The sequence below is a fragment of the Schistocerca americana genome, chromosome 2, assembly GCF_021461395.2.
Source record: "Schistocerca americana isolate TAMUIC-IGC-003095 chromosome 2, iqSchAmer2.1, whole genome shotgun sequence".
NCBI classification, from domain to species: domain Eukaryota; kingdom Metazoa; phylum Arthropoda; class Insecta; order Orthoptera; family Acrididae; genus Schistocerca; species Schistocerca americana.
The window spans coordinates 259613330-259636261 of record NC_060120.1 but is presented as its reverse complement, the minus strand read 5'-3'; the positions used below and the strand labels follow the sequence as shown (position 1 = coordinate 259636261).

The 22932-nt window shown below is 42.8% G+C and overlaps 1 protein-coding gene across 2 annotated transcripts in view; it reads right to left on the bottom strand.

Moving 5' to 3' along the window:
- Positions 1 to 22932, bottom strand: part of LOC124591270 (translation initiation factor IF-2-like) — a 67978-nt gene that overhangs the window by 9970 nt on the left and 35076 nt on the right. The gene's annotated exons all lie outside the window — the stretch shown is intronic.

Here is a 22932-nt window from a genome sequence, read left to right as displayed (position 1 = left end):
TGCCTAAAACATCAATGTAGGCATGTGCTGTGATAGTGCCATGCAAAACAACAAGGAGTGCAAGACCCCTCCATGAAAAACATGACCACACCATAACACCACCACCTCAAAATTTTACTGTTGGCACTAAACATGTTGGCGATAACGTTCGCCGGGCATTCGCCATACCCACATCCTGCCATCATATCGTCACATTGTGTACTGTAATTCGTCACTCCACACAAGGTTTTTCCACTGTTCAATCATCCAATGTTTACGCTCCTTACACCAAGTGAAGTGTCGTTTGGCATTTACTGGCATGATGTGTGGCTTATGAGTAGCTGCTTGACCATGAAATCCAAGTTTTCTCACTTCCTGCCTAACTGTCATAGTACTTGGAGTGGATCCTGATGCAGTTTGGAATTCCTGTGTGATGGTGTGGATATATGTCTGCCTATCACACATTACGACCCTCTTCAAATGTCGGCAGTCTCTGTCAGTCAACAAATGAGGTCGGCCTGTACACTTTTGTGCTGTACAAGTCCCTTCATGTTTCCACTTCACTATCACATCAGAAACAGTGGACACAGGGATGTTTAGGAATATGGAAATCTCATGTTCAGACATATGACACAAGGACACCCAATCACCTGACCAAGTTCGAAGTCCGTGAGTTCCACAGAGTGCCCCATTCTGCTCTCTTACGATGTCTGATGCCTACTGAGGTCACTGATATGGATTACCTGCAGTAGGTGGTAGCAAAATACACCCAATGTGAAAAATTTACGTTTTTGGGGGTACCCGGATACTTCTGGCACATACGAGGTGCATTCAAGTTCTAAGGCCTCCGATTTTTTTTTCTAATTAACTACTCACCCGAAATCGATGAAACTGGCGTTACTTCTCGGCGTAATCGCCCTGCAGACGTACACATTTTTCACAACGCTGATGCCATGATTCCATGGCAGCGACGAAGGCTTCTTTAGGAGTCTGTTTTGACCACTGGAAAATCGCTGAGGCAATAGCAGCACGGCTGGTGAGTGTGCGGCCACAGAGAGTGTCTTTCATTGTTGGAAAAAGCCAAAAGTCACTAGGAGCCATGTCAGGTGAGTAGGGAGCATGAGGAATCACTTCAAAGTTGTTATCACGAAGAAACTGTTGCGTAACGTTAGCTCGATGTGCGGGTGCGTTGTCTTGGTGAAACAGCACACACGCAGCCCTTCCCGGACGTTTTTATTGCAGTGCAGGAAGGAATTTGTTCTTCAAAACATTTTCGTAGGATGCACCTGTTACCGTAGTGCCCTGTGGAACGCAATGGGTAAGGATTACGCTCTCGCTGTCCCAGAACATGGACACCATTATTTTTTCAGCACTGGCGGTTACCCGAAATTTTTTTGGTGACGGTGAATGTGTGTGCTTCGATTGAGCTGACTGGCGCTTTGTTTCTGGATTGAAAAATGGCATCCACGTCTCATCCATTGTCACAAGTGACGAAAAGAAAGTCCCATTCATGCTGTCGTTACGCGTCAACATTGCTTGGCAGCGTGCCACATGGGCAGCCATGTGGTCGTCCGTCAGCATTCGTGGCACCCACCTGGATGACACTTTTCACATTTTCAGGTCGTCGTGCAGGATTGTGTGCACAGAACCCACAGAAATGCCAACTCTGGAGGCGATCTGTTCAACAGTCATTCGGTGATCCCCCAAAACAATTCTCTCCACTTTCTCGATCATGTCGTCAGACTGGCTTGTGCGAGCCCAAGGTTGTTTCGGTTTGTTGTCACATGATGTTCTGCCTTCATTAAACTGTCGCACCCACAAATGTACTTTCGACAAATCCATAACTCCATCACCACATGTCTCCTTCAACTGTCGATGAATTTCAATTGGTTTCACACCACGCAAATTCAGAAAACGAATGATTACACGCTGTTCAAGTAAGGAAAACGTCGCCATTTTAAGTATTTAAAACAGTTCTCATTCTCGCCGCTGGCGGTAAAATTCTATCTGCCGTGCGGTGCTGCCATCTCTGGGACGTATTGACAATGAACGCGGCCTCATTTTAAAACAATGCGCATGTTTCTATCTCTTTCCAGTCCTGAGAAAAAAAATAGGAGACCTTAGAACTTGAATGCACCTCATAGTGTAAGTACTGTTGCTTGTTAGTAGGTTTAACGTGAACAGAAGTGTGTAGCTGGCCTTCAGTGAGGATGAGGTCAGTGTCAAGGAAAGTGGCATGGGATTCGGAATAGGACCATGTGAAATTTAAGTGGGAGAATGCATTTAGAGATTCCAAGAATTTTAACAGGTCAGCCTCACCATGAGTCCATGTGACAAAGATGCAATCACTGTGTGTAAACCAAACCAGGGTCTAAAGGCTTATGGATTACAGAAAAGCCCCCTCCAAGTGACCCATCACAAGGTTGGCATAGGAAGGAGCCATCCTGTAATTGAATGAGTATTACATGTAAGTCTGCCTCAATATTATCCAAATAAACTGTCTGTTACAGTGAAGGGCTTTTTTAAAATAAGTAGAAAATTTTGAGTGCAAACGTCTTGCTCCCAACGCAAAAAGGGAACAACCTGTGAATGAGTGCTGGAATGTGTGATAGTCACAGAGATTCAATAGCCACTAAAAACTATATATAACATAAAATTAATAAAAGTGGATGACATCTTGATTTTAGATGTACATTAAGACTTACTTCTTCCAATACTGAAGACACAGATTTATTAGGCTTCCCAAAATCCTTAAACTTGACCATTCTGGACATCCCATTGTGACTAGTTAGTGTGCTGGTTACATTTGCAACCCACTGCCCACAGCCCAGCTACCCATTTCAGAGACATAATGCACTTTCTTCATCATCTCTCAGCCATTCCCACATCACTAAAACCTGGATACCTACTCATCACTACTGATGCCAACATCCTCCATGTGTAGAGCCTTTTCACTGTAAAACACAATCTTTTCCAATGTCCTTCAAATTCCTAGTCTACCCCCCTCCCCCCCCCCCCCCCCCCCCCCCACACACACACAAATACACACATTCCTTATACACATGGCAAAAACGTTACTTAACCATAACTGCTCTTCCTTGGAGGGAAAGATACAGAAACATATCTGGGACATGGTTATGGGCACCCACTTGGCACCCTCATATGTCAACTGACTTATGGGCTATCTACAGGAAATCTTCCTAATCAGCCAAAATCCCAAATTCCATGTCTGGTTCAAGCCCTCTGACCACTAACAGTGCCTCTCTTCTCACAGCTGCCATCCCTTCCACATTAAAAATTCCCTCTCATACAGTATGGCCACCTGTGGATGTCACATCTGCTGCACTGAGCAATCCCTTTCCCAGTATGCTTAAGGTCTTACTAAGGCCTTCATGGATAGACACCCTCCCCCCAATAAGACTGCAAATAGATATCCCATTTAATAGCCACAAATGCCCCCAATCCTCTGACTATCCCAGTGAACTGCCTGCAAAGGAGACCCTGACATTACCCAGTATCACCCCTGACTGAAAAAACTTAACTATATCCTTCACATGAGCTTTGAGTACTCATTGTTGTGCCTGGAAATCAGGCCATCCGTTAATCAATTACATCATCTACCAGCTTTTCTGTGACTTTGGATGGCCCTTTATGTGGGTGTGACTACTAATCAGCTGTCTAACCAGATAAATGGGCATTGCCAGATTGCGACTAAGAGGGCAGTGACCCATTGACAGAACTTCCTGCGCACAATATGTTCTATTTCAATCGCTGCTTCACAATCTGGGTCATGTTCCCCCCCCCCCCCCCCCCCCCCGCCCCCCCTCCTTTCCCATGTACACCATCTTCTTTGAATTACATATATAGGAATTACCCTTACAACATCCACAATCATCTTGTAGACTTCTGTTTAAGAAGTTGGGCATTCTGACTACTGCTCCACAGTATATTTGTTGTTTTGTTGTAAATAATCCACCACAGTTCAAAAGGAACAATAATGTACATAATTACAATACCAGAAGGAAAAAGGGCTTTCATTACTCCACATGAAGGTTGTCTTTAGCACACAAAAAGGGTGCACAATGCTGCAATAAAAATTTTTGATCACCTACCCAAGGGTATAAAGTTTCTGACAGTCATGTTTCAACTATATGATGAATTATTGCCTTTTATTCCTTCCATTAATTTATTTTTTTTATTTATTCATCCATAGACAATCAGGATTGTATGGATATTGTCAACATAAGTATATACAATAGGTACACAAATTTATAATTATCACAATCAGAATTCATGAATATTGTAACATAAAGATACATTGTTAAACCACTTAATAACACAGTTGATAACTTTTACATCCAACTAAATATTTATATCATTCCAAGTAATCCTTGACAGTATACTTGTACCAAGGACTTGCCATTACCATAGTGGCACAGGTTTTTGAATCTTAAAGTTGCTTTATGGGTGGAGTTGATTATACTAGTTGTGTAAGACACTTCTAAGACATTTGTGAGATGGATTTCATCACTTACCCCCAGGACAATTATGTAATTAAACAAACATGTTCTGTAATTGAACTAGTTTCTTACTTAACTAATTTCCATATTCCTTTAAATTTATTATGAGAATTGCCAACTTTAAACATTAATTTTTTTATTATTTTTTAAATTATTTTACCCAATAAAAGGCTGAACAGTTCTGCTTTGTGTGAAGCATCATTAGTACTGATGAAGGAACTGCATAGGATTTCAGAAACAGGTGCCAAAGAAATTTATTGTGCATATGGAGGTCACCGGAAGAGGTACACAAATGTGGTGTCCCAGACCTTTATTGTCAAAGTTATTCAGCCAGTAGAAAATCATAAACTGTGTATTCCGAGATAAGGACCAAGTAGTTCAGAATGGATATTTCAGGTGGTAACAGCTTTTAATGAGTGACACATGGGAGGTATATATTTGTAAACTGGTTGTGTAGTTCATTGCAACCAGCAGCCACTTGCATCAAAGTCGGTAGTGCTACCTCAAAACATCAATGCAGTCACCTGTGGTACGTCCACGATGGAGTTTACCAGTTTTACAGACCACAACTTGTTCCTGAAGATGGAGCACTGCTTGTTACAGAAACTTGCAGGCATGCAGTTAGTGCATAGTGCAGCAGGCTGTAGTGCCCAGGGATTTGAATGAATGTGAATAAAAAATTTTCATAAAAACATAATTCTAGCAGAACGAGATTTGTCACCATGGATAGAAACCAACTCGAAACTGGGTTATTCACATCACAGGTTGCTGGCCAAGAATTAAGAGAGATAATGTTGGATCATTTGGAAGAAGATTCATTAAATGGGCAATGACACTCTGCCATTGAAATGCCCACTTTGAAGTATCCTGAGCAGAGTACTGGTAGACCAGCAGCTGTACCTTTATCATAAACAATGTGTGCAAACAGTGAGGCCAATTTATTTTTAAGCCAGAACTAAATACTGACAAAGGGTTATGCAGCACATAATTGCAGAGCTAAACTTTCTACAGTTGTACTGTTCATGAATGATGTCTTTTTTTATCTGTGATTGTGTTTTTAACTGCTGCAATAGCCACTTTTGGAGTGATGAAAATCCATACACCATGCTCACCTCAGATCACTAGCAAAGATTCTCAGCTAGCTTGTGGGCTGCAATTTTACAAGATTTTCTAATACATCCTTATTGGTGTCCACGGTTATTGGAGTGACTGTAGTTTCAAGGTGACAATGCACTCCTTTAATAATAAATAATGCAAATAACAGGTACCCTCGTTGTTTGGATGAGAAGCAGGGTCCTTTCCCATAGCCAATGTGGTCTCTGGATCTCACTCCTTCTCACTCTTATGCATTTTTTCCCCATACCTCAGTGGTAACTGAAAAGGAACTGGTTGGTAGGGTCCAAACTGACTGCCTCATTGTAGTGCAGACAAGACAACAGGCATATTGTAGCAAAATGTCATGAACCACTATGATATATGATTGAGAGTCCATATAATTTTGTCCCAAAAGATATGATATACCCAATTGTTGTTGTTGTTGTTGTTGTTGCTGTGCTCTTCAGCCCAAAGGCTGGTTTGATATAACTCTCTAAACAACTCTATCTTGTGCAAGCCTCTTCATCTCCAAATAACTACCACAACCTGCATCCTTCTGAATCTGCTAACTGTATTCGTCTCTTGGTCTCCCTCTACAATTTTCACACCTCCAACCCACTTCCCTCATTTCTTGATGGCTCAGGGTGTGTTAAATCAAAAGGTACTTTCTTTTAGTCAAGCTGTGCCATAAACTTGTTTTTTCTTAGTTCAATTCAGTACCTCCTTATTAGTTATTCACTCTACCCATCTAATCTTCAGCATTCTTCTGCAACACCACATTTCTAAAGCTTTCATTCTCTTCTTGTCTAAACTGTTTATTGTCCATGTTTCACTTCCATATGTGGCTACACTCCATGCAAATACTTTCAGAAAAAATGTCATAGCACTTGAATCTATATTCGATGTCAACAAATTGCTCTTGTCCGGAAATGCTTTTCTTACTATTGCCAGTCTCCATTTTATATCCCCTCTACATTGGCCATCGTCATTAGTTTTACTGTCCACACAGTACTCATCTAGTACCTTTAATGTCTCATTCCTAGTTTAATTTCCTCAGTATCATCTAACTTAATTTGATCACATTCCATTACCTAGCGTCAGCTGATCTTATAATCTGTTTTCCAGAAACTATCCATTCTGTTCAATTGCTCTTCCAAGTTGTTTGTCATCTATGACAAAATTGTAATGTCATCAACAAGGCTTAAAGTTTTTATTTCTTTTCAATGAACTTTAAGTCCCTTTTCAAATATATCCTTGATTTTCTTCACAGCTTGCTCAATTTACTCATTGAATATGAGGCCTATGCCAAAAGATTTTAGAAAAATATTCAGGAATTTTTTAAATTTGTAATCAACCATTAAAACTTTTCAAAATACTCTCTTTAGTTTCCCTACCAGTAGATGTCACAATGGAGGCAGATGAGCTGGTGTGAGTAGAACAGCAGAGTAGTTCATAAACCTGCCGCAGAGGGTGCACAAATCGCATCATGGGCAAACCTGCTGATGCAAGTGTGTACTAGCACGTGGCAATAAGAGGAGCAGGCAATGCTCCTGCACAGTTAAACTGCTGCGGACCTAGCTTGGTGATTCGTGCTGAGAGTTGTTATGTGCTTAGTCATTAGCCAGCAGCATGCTGAGCACACTGTTGTGCTTATATCCACATGGGTTAGGATGCTCTGCTTCCCATATTCATTTCAAATTTTGAGTTTGTTCCACTCACGGGGTTCTGTTCCCTATTTATTACCATGTTACCATCGGTCTGTGATGTACTCGCACAGACCATGTTGAGTAATAACATTGTCATGCCTTAGGCAGATACTAAAGTCTCCATGAGTGCTTATACATTTTTTCCATCTTTTGAAACCTCTTCAAAAATGTCTCAGTCCAAGTGGATTTAGGAAAGTCACTTGGAGCACTGTAGTATGCTTCACTGGATGAAAAACATTGCCCATGAATGTTTTCCTTTGTCCTTGGAAAGACTAAGAGTCATACAGACCCAGGTCAGGTGAACTGAGTAGGTGAGGGAAAACTTTTACCTTTCCCTTCTCCATGAAGTCAGTTGTTCTGGCAGCCATGTGTGCTGAGGCACTATCACATTGCAGAAAAAGGTGCCCACTCTTCCACTTTAGGTGCTGTGACCTTTTTGTGATGATGACTTTCAGTAGACATTTAGTCACATACAGCTTAACATCAACTATGTGATCCATGTGCGTGGTTACACAGATGAGACGCACAACTGTGGCGAAGAAAGAGGTCGCCATGCTCTTTCCGGGCTCCTACTTCTCCTAGTTTTTGTGGGTAGTTCCGCACCTGGAAAGCAGCATACTGAATGTTGCCTCTTTGTTTCACTGTAATAATGGTCACATAACAAAATTGTAAGTGTTTCTGGACCAGAGTTTGCTGAATTATTCAAGCATAAATTGACACCAGTCCATTCTTAACTGTTTTTGTGCTTCTGTCAAGGAATGTAACACCTGATGAGTACATCTCTTGGTTAGGCCTAAGTGATTTGAACAATGGTCTGTGCCCCGATCCATCCAATAGAGTCCATTAAATGTCACAAAATGAGATGAGGATCATCTCTAATCATTTTCCTCACAGCATCAACTTTTCCTCAGAGCACTACCATTGCTGAACAACAGGAGAGTGTTCATTTTCAAGAGACTCCTACCTCCTTGAAAATTCAATAAGCCAGTTTCCAATGGTAATGGCCCTAGAAGGGAGCAGACTCACCAGAAACACGTACCAGAGAAGAGTGGCATTCTTCTTCATATTGCAGCATGAGAGATCCATCTTGCATTGTGTCTGATTCAGCACTGCCTAGGTCTTCATTCACCATTTGCAGCATAGTTTGAAATCTAGTGGTGAGAGAACTGCTAAGTGCATGCTCCAAGATCCAAACACACTTTTTCAAATGGAAATAATCCTACTGTCATGTCAGACTTCCGAATTAAGAGCTGCTAAAAAATTTCGGCACAGCCATCGTACCACTGGCAATAGGCTACAACCCTGTCTCAATAGGCTACAACCCTGTCTCACTCCCTTCTCAATTACAATTTCCCTTTCATATCCTTTGACTCTTATAATTACAGTCTGGTTTCTGTACAAGTTGCAAATAACCTTTTGCTCTTTGTATTTTACCTTCGCTACCTTTAAAATTTCAAACAGTGTAGCCCAGTCAACATTGTCTTTATCTAAAGCTACAAATGCTATAAATGCAGGTTTGCCTTTTTCAGCCTATCTTCTAGAATAAATCATAAGATTACTGTTTCCCTCATATGTACCTACATTTCTTTGGAACCAAAACTGATTCTCCTCGGGGTCAGCATCTACCAGTTTTTCCATTCACTTGAAAATAATTAGTGTCAATATTTTGCAGCCATGACGTATTAAACTAATAACTCAGGAGTATTCACATCTGTCAGCAACTGCCTCCTTTGAAATTGGAATTCCTACATTCTTCCCAATGTCTGAGGTTATGTTGCAGGTCTTGAAAATCTTGTACACTGGGTGGAACAATTTTGTTATGGCTGGCTCTCCGAAGGATGTCACTAATTCTAAGGGAATGTTGTCTACTCCAGGGCCCTTGTTTTGGCTTAGGTCTTTCAGTGTCCTGTCAGATTTTTCTCACAGTATCATATCTCCCATCTCATTTTCACCTATTTCCTCTTCTCTTTCTACAAGGGTAATTCAATTATTATCTGCGAAGTAGTTATAAAATTTTATTGTAATCAAATAGGAAACTTACAACAACATCACTTTTCAACATAGTCTCCCTGCATTTCAACGCACATTGTACAAGCTTGCTGATGCCCTCATAAAAGAAGGTTCTCAGTCGAGCTGTGAGCCAGGAATGCACCGCTTCTTTCACTGCTCCGTCTGAGGAAAATCGCCCCTTGATGCCTGTTTGAGTGGACCAAACAGGAGATAGTCAGAAGGGGGCAAGATTGGGACTATAGGGAGGATGATCCAGTACTTCAAATTTGAGCTTCTGGAGTATTTCAGCAGTGTGGGCAGCAGTATGCGGAAAGGCATCGTTGTGCAACAACACAATACCTTTTGACAGCAATCCTCAGCATCTGCTTCGAATTGCAAGCTTTAGCCTGGCTGTAAGCATCTCACTGTAACATACATTGTTTATTGTTGCACCCCTTTCCCCATAATGTTCCAGTACCGGGCCTTGTGCATCCCAAATAACTGTAAGCATCAGTTTTCCTGCAGACGGCTGGGTCTTGAACTTTTTTTTGCACTGCGAATTTGGGTGTTTTCATTCCATACTCTGCCATTTACTCTCCAGCTCACAATGATGGATCCATCTTTTGTCACCAGTAATGATCCCGTCAAAGAAGTTGTCCCCTTTGTTACCATAGCAATCCAAATGTTTTTCGCAGATGTCCAAGCGCGTTTGTTTGTGCAACAGTGTGAGTTGTTTTGGGACCCATCTTGCACAAACTTTATGAAACCTAAGTCTGTTGTGGATGATTTCATAGGCAGAAATGTGAATAATTTGCAGACAATGTGCCATTTCATCAATAGTTAATCATCTGTCTAAGAGAATCATTTCACCTGAACACTCAATGGTTTCCTCATTTGTGGCGGTAAATGGTTGTCCGGCTCCTTCATTGTGCGTAGCACTTGTGCGCCCATTTTGGAATTTTTCAATCCATTCGTAGACACTCCATTGTGGCAAAACGCTGCTCCCATACTGTACCAAAAGTCTTTGACGAATTTCGGCCCCTGATACGCCTTCTGACCACAAGAAAACAGATCACTGAATGTTGCTCTTCTTTGGTGCAAATAAACAGCGGAGCAGCCATGATTAACAGCATGGCACCAATAATGAAACTCACCCAGCAGTTTGAAAATTGCAAAGATATAACAACAAATAAACAAAGTGTGTGTCGTCAACACAAAATGACAGTGCTACCAAAATTAACAGAAATATAACTAAACTGTGGATAATAATTGACTTACCCTTGCATAACTTTGTATTCAAGTTTGTTTCCTTTATATAGACCTTCTATAGATTTCTTCCACATTCCAGCTGTCTCTTCTTTGTTTAGTAATGGCGTCTCACTTAAGCTCTTGCTTTCATACAGCTGCTTCTCTTTCCTCCACAGGCCTCTCTAATTTGCATAATGGTGGGATCTATATTTCCTATAGTCATGCATGCTTCTACAGCCTCGCTTTTGTCCTTCAGCTGTTCTTGCTTAGCCATTCGCACTTTCTGTTCATCTCATTTTTTTTTTTTTTTACATTTGTGTTCCCTTGCACCTGCTTCATTCTCTGCATTTTCACATTCTCTCCTTTTGACAATTAAATTCAGTATCTTATTTGTTTTCCAGGATTGTCTACAAGGCCTTGTCTTTTTACCAATGTGATCGTCTGCTCCCTTCCCTACTTCACCTCTCAAAAACTACCCATTCATCTTCTATTGTACTCCTTTCCCCTGTTTCAGCCAATCACTGTCTAATGCTCCCTGTGAAACTCTCAACAACCTCTGGTTCTTTCAACTTATTCCTTTATTTCATCATACATTCTTACAATCTCTTTATCATCCGTTGAACTAGTTGGCATTTAAGTTTGTACTACTATGGTGGATATTGGCTCCATACCTATATTGGATATGCATTCACTATGCTGTTTATATAGCTTACCTACACACCTATTTTATTATGCATTATATTGCTACATTGCTGTTATTTGCTTTTGTGTCGACAACCTTGTTCTGACCTGGCCAGACGTCCTGTTCCTCCTGCCACCGCACTTCACTAATTTGCACTACATTTGACTTCAACTTGTCCTTTTTCTCAAACCTACTTATCAAATTAAAAGTCTATCATTCCACACATTGAAACAAAGGACACAGCTTTGTTTTCCTGGGTAGTCCTTCCCTGGAGATTTGAATAGGGGATTGTTATACCTCAGAATATTTTATTCATGAGAATGCCATCATCATTAAGCCATACAGTACAACTACATGACCTCATGGGGGAAAAATATTTGTTATAGTTTCCCCTGATTTTCTGGCATCAGCATTACCGGAACAGCAAGGACATGTTGGTTAATGTTACACTAATTAAGACTGTGGCACCTGCAACTATTGAAGAGGCTATTGGCCCTCTTCAGGAACCATGGATTAGTCCACTCTCTCTCTCTACAGGTACCTCTTTGTTGTGATTACACCTACAGTACAGCTATCTGAATCACTGAGGCATGCGAGCTGCACCACCACAGCAAGGTGCCATCTTTCATGGGGGTATTTTATACTAAACTATGACGAAAGTTCAATTGCTAGACAAGTTGTACAATAAGGTACAAATAATATTTGGAAGTATGATGGCCCTTTGCCACACATAGGTTTGAACAGCCTGCACCATTCTGAATACGGCTAACTTGCTATGGCCATCTACTAATGCAGTGAGGTTCTTTCTTTGTGTGCCTTTGCTTCCACACAAAGCTTTCACTTCCACCATGTGACTGGTCACCCAACTGCTGCAGTTGCTGGCTAACACAACCAAGACAATAGCTCCACATCTAGCTTTGCTCCCGTCAGCCTAATCTCATTCTCAGTTCTCTTCTCTTCAAGGCAGCAACACCAGAGTTCCATCCCACATATGCACTCTGATGGTCGTGCCAAAAGGCCACAAACTTCGTTTCTCAAATAGTGCAGTACACAGTACCAAGGCCATTCTTAGATGTTTGTTAAAAATTATCGGGATCCACCCGCAACGTGCTTTCTCTATGCCTGTAATGCAGTATAGTATGTTAAGTGCACATGACCACATGGATACTAGCCAAGATTTGGTTCCTGCCCATTGTGGCCATTACACTCACATGAAGACCATACATCATTCTGTTGAGTCTTGCCCTGGCTGTTTCCCCATGACACACATTGATCAATTCCGTGTCTCATGGCAGGAAATCTGTGTCAGCTCTGGCGAACAATGAGTGGCTAGCTACTATGTATACATACTGCCTCCAACATCATTTATAAAGTTTACATTTCAATATCCTGTGAGCGATGTTATTTTTCTCTTCGCCCCGTGATATCAGAACTTGTGTTGGTATCTCATGCTGCTATGTTAGTGACTTTATTCTGTGTCTCCACACTCGATGTGGACCGTGTGTAGAGTGTTTATTTCCTGCACTCCGAAGAATGCTATTCTTACGGTGCCTCCTGGTGGCACATATTTTTTAGTATTCTTCATATTAGCAAGTGACATAAACACCATGCATCATTGTTGCAGGGTCCAATAAGAGCTATTACGTCTTGGCATTATTACAGTGCTTCCTGTAGTAGTTTAGTTAATCCAATAAACCAGTTTGTTTTTGTCTTAAACCTCTTGTGAACATTGTTCATAGTGACAGTGTCTACCATGCCCATTCTCATATGCTCAGTTTTACTGAATTTTATGTGGTTTATTAATCAATTTAGGTAAGGACCTAATATTAGCCATCCCTTCCTTTTGTGTGTGCATCATAGACTCTGCTCCTGCTCGCACCACACAAGCTACTTCTTTTTCTGTCCTATGAACGCCAGCACACTAGGGCCATTATTTTATGTTTTTCACGATAGATTGTGTTTGTGCTATAGATGTTAGTGTGCCATGACCCATACTTTACTTTGAGCTTTGCACCACGAGCTATTTTTCTTTCGTGCACTTTGCATGTTCGCACCTGTGCAACCTAGAAACCATAGCTTCAGCCATCAGGAAACTGAAGCCTCACTGTTCGCATTCACAGCTCCACCAACCATCAATGTCATTGACAAACTGACCACACACCTCATACATAGAAACTGGAAAACTGCAATGCCGGGGCGGGGGGGGGGGGGGGGGGGGGGGGGGTTGTCTGTGCCTGCAGACACAACTCGCAGTGACACAGTGGCTGGTGGCCCAGCACCCAGCGATGGACTCCACAGATCAGCCTCGCATCTGTCACCTCTGCTATTTTGCCCAGCATTGACGAGATGAAGCAGCAGTGGATCTGGGTCCTCATTTCACTTGAGCAGTGCAGTGACCAGAAACCCTCACAATTCGTGTGCCACCTCCAAAGCCTGATGGAAGCACACAGGGTTTCCGACTGCTTCTTTTATATGTGTGGCTGTCTTGCGTCCCAGCCCCAACACAGACAGCTGTAGCATTGCACATGAATCACTGCCTCACCATACCACCAGCCTTGCTGACAGGTTTCACAAGAAGCTGACCTCCCTGGTTGCGACTGCCGCCACTGAATGCCAAATGCATTCAAAATCTACATCTACTTACATAATCCACAAGCCACCATAGTTTGTGTGGCGGAGAATATCCTGTAGCACTACTAGTTATTTCCTTTCCTGTTCCACTCGCAAACAGAGCGAGGGAAAAATGACTATTTATATGCATCCATATGAGCCCTAATTTCTCATACCTTGTTTTTGTAATACTTATACAAAATGTATGTGGGCAGCAGGAGAATTGTTCTGCAGACAGCTTCAAATGCTGATTCTCTAAATTTTTTCAATACTCTTCCTCAAAAAGACTGTCGTCGCATTCCCTCGAGGGAATCCCATTTGAGTACCCGAAGCATCTCCATAATACCTGCATATTGTTCAAACCTACCGGTAACAAGTCTAGCAGTCTGCCACTGAAATGCTTCAGTTTCTTCTTTTAAACTGATCTGACATGGATCCCAAACACTCACAATACTCAATGAGCAGTACTCAAGGGCAAGTCAAACTAGTGTCCTCTATGCAGCCCCCTTTAGAGATAAACCACACTTTCCCAAAATTCTCTCAATAAGCAAAAGGCAATTATTCATCTTCCCCACCACAATTGCCACATGCCTGTTCCATTTCACATCACTTCACAATGTTACGCTAGATATGTAATCAAAGTGACTGTATCAAGCTGCACCCAACTAATGCTGAATTTGAACATTACAGGTTTGTGTTTTCTACTCACCAGCATTAACTTACATTTTTCTACATTAAGAGCTAGCTGCCATTCATCACACCACCTAGAAATTTTTTCCAAGTCATCTTGTATCCTCCTACTGGGACTCAACAATGACACCTTCCTGTACACTACAGCATCACCAGCAAACAGCCACAGATTGCTGACCACACTGTCCATAAGATCATTTACGAGGGTGGTTTGTAAACTTCTCGGCATGGTAGTGAAAACAAAAATTTATGATTTCAAAGAACTTTTATTTTTCAACATAATCTCCTCTGATATCAATACATTTCATCCAGTGGTGCTCCAATGCCATTACCCCTCTCTGTAGTGTTCCTCCAGAAGTGCTGCAGAGTACCCATCTACAGCAGCAATGAGCTATTGACTGAATGAAAATTGCTGACCAGCGAGGAATTTCTTCAGTTTTGTGAATAGATGGAAGTTTTGTTTGAAGTTAAGAGTAGCATACTCCAGTTAGGGTTTCACATTTTTGAAGATAGTCAATTAACAAAATTCCTTTCGCATCCGAATACATTGATGCCATGATTTTTCTTATCGATGGCACTTTCCTTGCTTTCTTTGGAGTTGGAGAACCAGCTTCTATCCACTGTGTAGGCTGCTTTTTGGATTCAGGTGTGTAGTGATGAATCCCTTTTTCATCCACTGTCACATTACCAATGCAAAAAAATCACTTCCATTCTTCTTAAAAAACATGAAGCACATTTTGGAAAATGTCACACAAATTTCATTTGTCATCCACAGTGAGTGCACATAGCATCCATTTTGTGCAAAGTTTCCACATGTTCAATTCATGATGCAAGATGTGACCAACATATTCCTTTGATATCCCTACAGCATTAGCAATTTAATGCACCTTTAAATGCCCATCTTCCAGACTCATATCAAGCACTTTGTTGGTGATTTCCAGTGTCCTTTGCATGGGTCACCCTGGACACTTCCACAGCTATGTTTAAACTCAGCTGCCCATTTCTTCATGGTGTAAATTGAAAGGGAAGGGCTGTCACATACATTTACAAGCCACAAACGAATTTTGGTCAGCAGTAAATCTTCTTATATGAAAAATTTCATCACTGCATGACACTAGAATTTGATTTTTTTTTCTTTTTTTTAATGCCATATGCACCAAAACTGTTTCACATGACTGCCTACAGTCAACTGCTGCCTGGAATGGCTTGCAATTTTACATGATGCGTATTAACAAGTGCACCAAGATAAGGGGGAAAAAGTGATGTGAGTAGTGCTGGAATCTCTGGGCGAGGCTAACAACTTTTCAGCCAGCCCTCGTATGAATATAAACTTCCCTGGATCACTCCTGACAATATCTTTACCTCCAATGAACATTCACCATTGCATACAACATACTGGGTTGTATTACTTAAGAAGTCTTCAAGCCATTCACGTATCCAGAAACCTATGCCATATGCTCGTACCTTCATTAACAGTCTCCAGTGGTGCACTGTGTGAAATGATTTTCAGAAATTTAGAAATATCGACTTTGCCTGTTCCCCCTTCATCCACAATTCACAATATATTAAGTGAGAAAAGGGCGAGCTGGGTTCTGCACAACCGATGCTTTCTAAAACTGCACTGATTTGTGGACATGAGCTTTTTGGTTTCAAGGAAATTTAATATATTCGAACCAAGAATATATTCTGGGATTCCGCAACAATCTGATGTTAGGGATATTGGTCTGTAATTTTGTCTGCTCTTTCTTTTACCCTTCTTACAACCAGGAGTCACCAGCACTGTTTTTCACCTGCTAAGTAAGGGGTCAAGAGTACTATTTGTAAAACTGAATGTGATTCCAACTGGACCAGGTGACTTACTTGTTTTCAACTCTTTCAGTTGTTTCTGTATGCCAGGGATGCCTATTACTGCACCAGGTGCCACCCATTGGCTGCCACATTGACAGCCGCCCTACCTTAAGCTCACCTTCACCAATCAATGCACAGCTAACGACAACATTTGCTCCTTCCTCCCCACCAGCCTGCAACACAGCACCCAGCAGTGAGGAGTGTACAACACAATCGCCTCCCTCAGCATCAATATGACAATGCAGCAGACTACCATTACTCGTCTTGTCTCCAACCAATGCCAAGCATGCAATGCTAGCTGTGAGCGCAATGATGGCCACAGTTCCTGACACCCTGCCAATGCCTCTCTGCTGGTACCATGAGTGCTTCAATCCCAACACTGCTAACTGCAGAGAGTCCTGCTCTTGAGCTCCAAATGCCGACAGCCATTGGGAAGAGGCAAGCCCAGCTGCTGCTCAGGTTCCCAGCACCTGTTCATTTGCGACATCCACTCCTCCACACCGTTCCCGATTGACACAAGCTCAGAGTGTCTATCTTCCCACAGAGTCTCTTATATGACCTTGGTGGCACCTCAGCAATCCTCCTGACAGCGGCGAAAAGCTTTGCCACTACTACCTACATCGTGCTTCATTGTGTCCTTGATCTCAGCCTGCAATGGCATCTGCCCTGTTGCTGACATCACCAACCGTATTATTAGAGCAGATTTCAATGGGACCATTTCAGTGTCTTTTTCTATGTGAAGCAGGTGGCATACTTTGGGCTATATACTGGTTCCCTGGTGCAGTTTCCTGCTCTGACAGCCCTGTTCAGCACATCTTGGGAGGTCTGCCATTCAACTGTCCATTGCACTGATACCATATCTGGACCATCTGTCTTCTGCCAGCTGTGGTCCCTAGCACTGAACAAGCTCAAGATCGCCAAGCCGTAGTTTGATGAGCTGATTGCCACTGGTGTGCTGCATTCTTGAAGAGCCCATGGGCATCTGCCTTGTCCAAAGAAGGATCGTTCCTGGTGCACATGCAGTGATTACTGGATATTAAATGCCCAAAACATTCCTGACTATTATCCGATGCTACTCCTTTACAGCTACAAAGCGCTGGCTGGAACTACAATCTTCAGCACGATCGACTGTGCCAACGTTTTCACATGCCACAGATTTCACCCAGATTTCTAGTGCACATAAGGACATCCAGAAGACCACAATCATCATGCCATTTGGCCTGTGCAAGAGTGCCTTTATGACCTTCTGCCTCCAACATGCTGCTAAAATGTGGCAACCTCTCCTGGTCAGCATCTTGTGGGGCTTGCCCTGGTGCTTTGCCTAGTTTGATGACATCCTTGTTTTCTCTGCAACACCCAGAGAACACTGCAGGCACTCCACATAATCTTTGAATGCCTCCGGGACACCAGCACAATTGTCAATACAGCAAACTTCATTCTATGTTACATAGAGTAAAAAACTGGCCACCGAAAAAAAAATTGGGAAAGAGCTAGATCTCTGAAATGTAGCTATACATAATGTTTATCCTAGAAACTTATTAGACACATTATTCAAAAAGAAAACCAATCAAACACATGCCAATCCCACAGATGAAATAACTTTAACCAGAGACAAAGACGAATCACAGAAAAACAATGTTCTTGTATGGCCATATCTAGGCATTATTTCCGACAAAATTACTCAGTGTTTCAAGAATACAAAATTATATGCCAGTTGCAGAACCACTAACAATCTACAATGATTATTGAGACACATACCACATAAATCACAGCCGTTTTTGCAATCAGGAATCTACAAAATTAACTGCGAATAATGCCCAAAATTTTATACTGGACAAATAGGAAGAAAAGACAGTACATGATTTACAGAACACACAACAATAAGTGATTATAAGCCATCCACATTTGCTGCACACTTAAGACACCAACTGTAAAATACCTAATACAGACAGATCACTTCAAATATTTCATAAGTTACAGAAATGAAAAATCGTGAATGTAATGGAAGAAATTGAAATTTACATCCATCTAAAAGATCAGTCCGACTGAATTTTAAATGAGCAAAAAGAACTGCGAAATGGGAAATTCCAGACAACTTTTTACCAGTTCTATGATGAAGCACTATAGAACCACAGAATGTAAAATTATCACTATACTCATTAATAAATATGACTGTAATGTGAAACATCATGCAACCATAAAGCAGTTTTTTCTCGACTCTCGTATTTCTCAGTACTGTTTCATTAGAGTAATGTGATGGCTTTTATATATCAGATCTTTGTACCAACTATTCAAAATTGATGTGCTCCTACAAAAAAAGAACAAATATATATACAAATATTTTAAAGAAATTACATACAGTCATATTTACAACATTGATGAATGAAAATTAAATATTACTGAGAACAAAAGCATATGCAGGTTAATTAACAAATTTCTGTAACTTAATTATAATCTTCCTAGTGTTAACTATGTTTAAAGATGGGCCTTGCATATAAGAGCTTTGCAACAACTGCTCAAAAGTAATATGCTTCTAAAAGGGTGTAAAACATCTTGGATTTATTTTATGAGCATAACATGGAGTCATAGGAGCGACGATGTACACGGAATAATTTACTACTAAAAAAATCATCCATAAAGTAAGTTATAATGTGCCTAGTATATCTACAGATATGACTTGTTCCTACATGAAAATCACAGGTGTCACTAATGTATCCAATGTATAATGCTTCTGTTTTAGGTACTTGAAAATGGCCTAATGCTGAAATTGTACAATCATATATGAAATAAAAAGAATAGCAGCTGAAAGCATCACAGAATCTTTCAAAAAATTCATTGCAGCTGCAGACCCTATCAAACTGAAAATTACAGCAAACTGTGTCTCGTCAACAATTGGTATTCCTGAGCCATACCATTGGCTCATGTCTCCTAACTGACAAGGTACAAGCTATCCTCGATTTTCCAGTCCTAAAACGTTCAAGAACCTCTGCCACTTCCTCTGCATGTTGAACTTCTACTGCTGCCACCTCACCACCTAAGAACTGCCTCTGCTATGCACTACCGTTCACAGCTCAAACAAAGGGGAACAAGCCTGTTCCACGGACACGACAAATGGAAGACAGCTTCGCTCCCACCCAGCATAACTTGGCAGATAATATCCTGCTTGCCCCCCCTACCCCAACTCAGTTGCTGCCCTGGCTGATATCAGCCATTTGGCCACTGGTGCCATCCTGCAGCAGCAAGTCAGCATCACCTGGCAGCTGTGTGTGTGTTTTTTTCTCCTGCAGGCTCTCTGCCCCCAATGGTGTTGAAGCACATACGACACGGAGCTCCTCTCCATCAATAAGGAAAGCAAACATTTTCGCCCATCGCTGGAGACCCACCACTTTACGGTCTTCATTGGCCACAAGTCTATTATGTTTTCCCTCTAGAAAGACACTGACCTGTACTCCCCACATCAATTTGGGTAACAGTTGTTCGTCTCTGAGTTTACTACCAAAATATGTCACATTATCAGAACTGACAATGTCATTGCTGACTCCTCAGCTACACCTGTGCTGTCACTTCATCCCTTGACTGCAAGGCACTTGGCTTTGTCTAGGAGCACAACCTGGAACTAGTCCACCTCCACCTGGAGACCACTTCCAGCCTCCATATCCAACGTGTGTCAGCCCTGGCAAAGATAGCAGTATCTGGTGGAGTGTATCCACCAGCTCATGGTGCCCATTCCTGCCCACTGCATTTTGCAAGGCTACATTCGACCAGTTATGCAACCTGGTGTGTGCACCCACACCACACTGGTTACATAGCATTTCCTGTGGCCAAAGGGACTCCAAGACCATGGGACCGTACCTCCCCACCTATCAGCCTTCCGAGATTGGCCACCACGTACCTGCTACCTGCTCCCACTGCTGCCTTTTCAGACATCAAACATTGCTTGTTCCTGTTCAAGTGGACACCATCAGCCCTCTACCACCCTCTGATGGCTGCCAATATGTCCTCACCATGGTGGACAGGTTCACTCACTGGCCTGGGGCAACACTGATACCCATAGTCATTGCCGCTTCTGCCTCTGTGTGGACTGCACATTTTAGCTGCTTGTCTCTTATCTCATTGCCGCTTCTGTCTCTGTGTGGACTGCACATTTTAGCTGCTTGTCTCTTATCTCAATGGACCACAGGTGCCAATTTCCATCTTTGCTCTTGTGTGCCCTGATCGACCTCTACAGGGCTGACCTGCGCCTGATATCAAGCTACCGTACAGCCGCCAACAGTTGTTGCCTCCACCATACCTTACAGGCGACCCTTGTTTGTCACAAAATCAGTTGGACTGCTGCCCTGCCACTGGTACTTTCAGCCACTGAATCACTCTCAAGGCTGACCTGGAGATGTCAGTCACTGATCTTGTCTACAGGTGCCAGCAGACTTCTTGGAGACCAGCAACATGCATGTGGATGACATCATGCCTGAGCCTACAACCCCCCCCCCCCCCCCCTGCATTATGGTGAAGATAGGGCATTCATCCATGGCAACTTTGGCTCATGCACTTATGTCATGCTGCTCACGATGTTCACCAGCTGCTGTTTCGCCCACACTACTCTGGCCTGCAATGGGGTCTGAAGTGGGATTCTTACATCTCCACGGCATCCCAATTGGCATCTCAATTGATAAACTTAAGCCATCCTATATGCTGCTTGCCCTGACACCACTCAGATTGACCACCATCCTTGTCAACAACCCACAGACACACAAGTGCCGCCACCACCGACTCCCTCCAAGATGGTGACCTGGCACACCACTGCCAAGGACATTGCTGGAAACTCACCAAGTTACACTGGCACCATCCCCAACACTATCCTCGGCTGCTGACAACATAGGCACCAGCATCCTCAATGTCTGGGGACACTCATGCCCCTGCCCCACTACCTCTCTTGTAACCTAAACACGACCGAGCAATTTCATCTCTGCCGCCCGCCAATTACACTCTCAATACAGCATTGCCTTCACCACTCCCACAGCAGCGCTATTTCACAAGTTCACAGTGGTGGCTCTGGACCTGTTAGTGCCCATCTTCACACTGAAGGCACTGGCAATTCATGCTCACAATGCCCCTTGCATACTTTTTCATCTGTCAAATACAGGCACACAGATGTCAGTTCCTCCAGGCAGTGACCCAGCAATGCTGCTATGCTCCTGCCTCTACCACCATGCACTGGCAACCTCGTCCAGCACGCTGCGTACGCAGTTTCGGACACAAGCTGTACTTGGCCAGTTTCCGTATACCACATTGCTCTGGACGATCCACCTTGGCACCCCCCCCCCCCCCCCCCCCCCAACGTGCATGCTGCCAGCTAACGCACTGCTCCTGCTCGCTGCTGACACTTTGGTGGCCCTTCCTGTGACCTAATGGTCTGGCATTACTGACAGCCAGCTGCATTGCCTGCATCATGCTCAGTGTCCTGACGACCAGTGCCCAACTCTATCACACGACCTGCAGCTTTGACACCACTGCCTTCAGCCTTATTGCTGGTACAACATCTGAGTGGTGTCAGGGCAAGCAGCATATAGGATGGCTTAAGCTTATCAATTGAGGTGCCAATTGGGATGCCGTGGAGATGTAAGAATCCCACTTCAGACCCCATTGCAGGCCAGAGTAGTGTGGGCGAAACAGCAGCTGGTGAACATCGTGAGCAGCATGACATAAGTGCATGGCCCCTCAACTGGTATCACCCCCATCATCATCATCATCATCATCATCTCACTCCTCCTCCACATTTTGTCCTCATGAGGGGAGGGGAATTGTGTTGTGGCCCATAACTTTTAGCTGTCCATCTCCATTCTCTATGCACATGGCTCACTATGGTAGTGCAGTGAGGGTCTTTCTTTATGTGTGTCTGTCTGCTTCTGCCCAAAACTCTCGGTACTACCATGAGATTGGGCACGAGTCTACAGTGGTCACTGGATAAAGGAGCAAGACAATAGCTATGCACCTAGCTTGGCTTCCGTAGGCCCAACACTGCTGCCAGTTCTCTGCTTCTCTCTGAGGTGACAACAACGGAGTTGAGTCCTGAGCACATGCCGCAACAGACATACCATATGTCTATGCAGATCATATCTCAAACAGTGCTGAACACAGTACCGAGTCCATTCTTGGATGCTTGTGCAAAAGTATTGAGATCACTCACGTCATGCTGTTTCTACATCTGCAATGCAGCACAGTTTGTAAAGCAGTGCATCACACTGCAAAACACTTTATCCCACTGGCAAGTGCACGTGCCCATGAGAGTACTGGCCAAGATTTGATCTCCCCTCCATCATGGCCAGCACGCTCACATGAATTCTGCTCTGGCCATTTCCCCATGAGAGATGTTAATCTCTTCTGCACCTTGTGGCAGCAAATTTCTGTTACTGCCACTGAAATCTATGGGACTTGTTACTACGCATATGCATCACATCCAATATTGTTTGTAAACATCTCTGTTACCTCCATCGTCACCTCTGTCCATAATAAAAACCACTAACCACCAATACTATCTGCATTTTGACAGATGTCATCCCTTCCATAC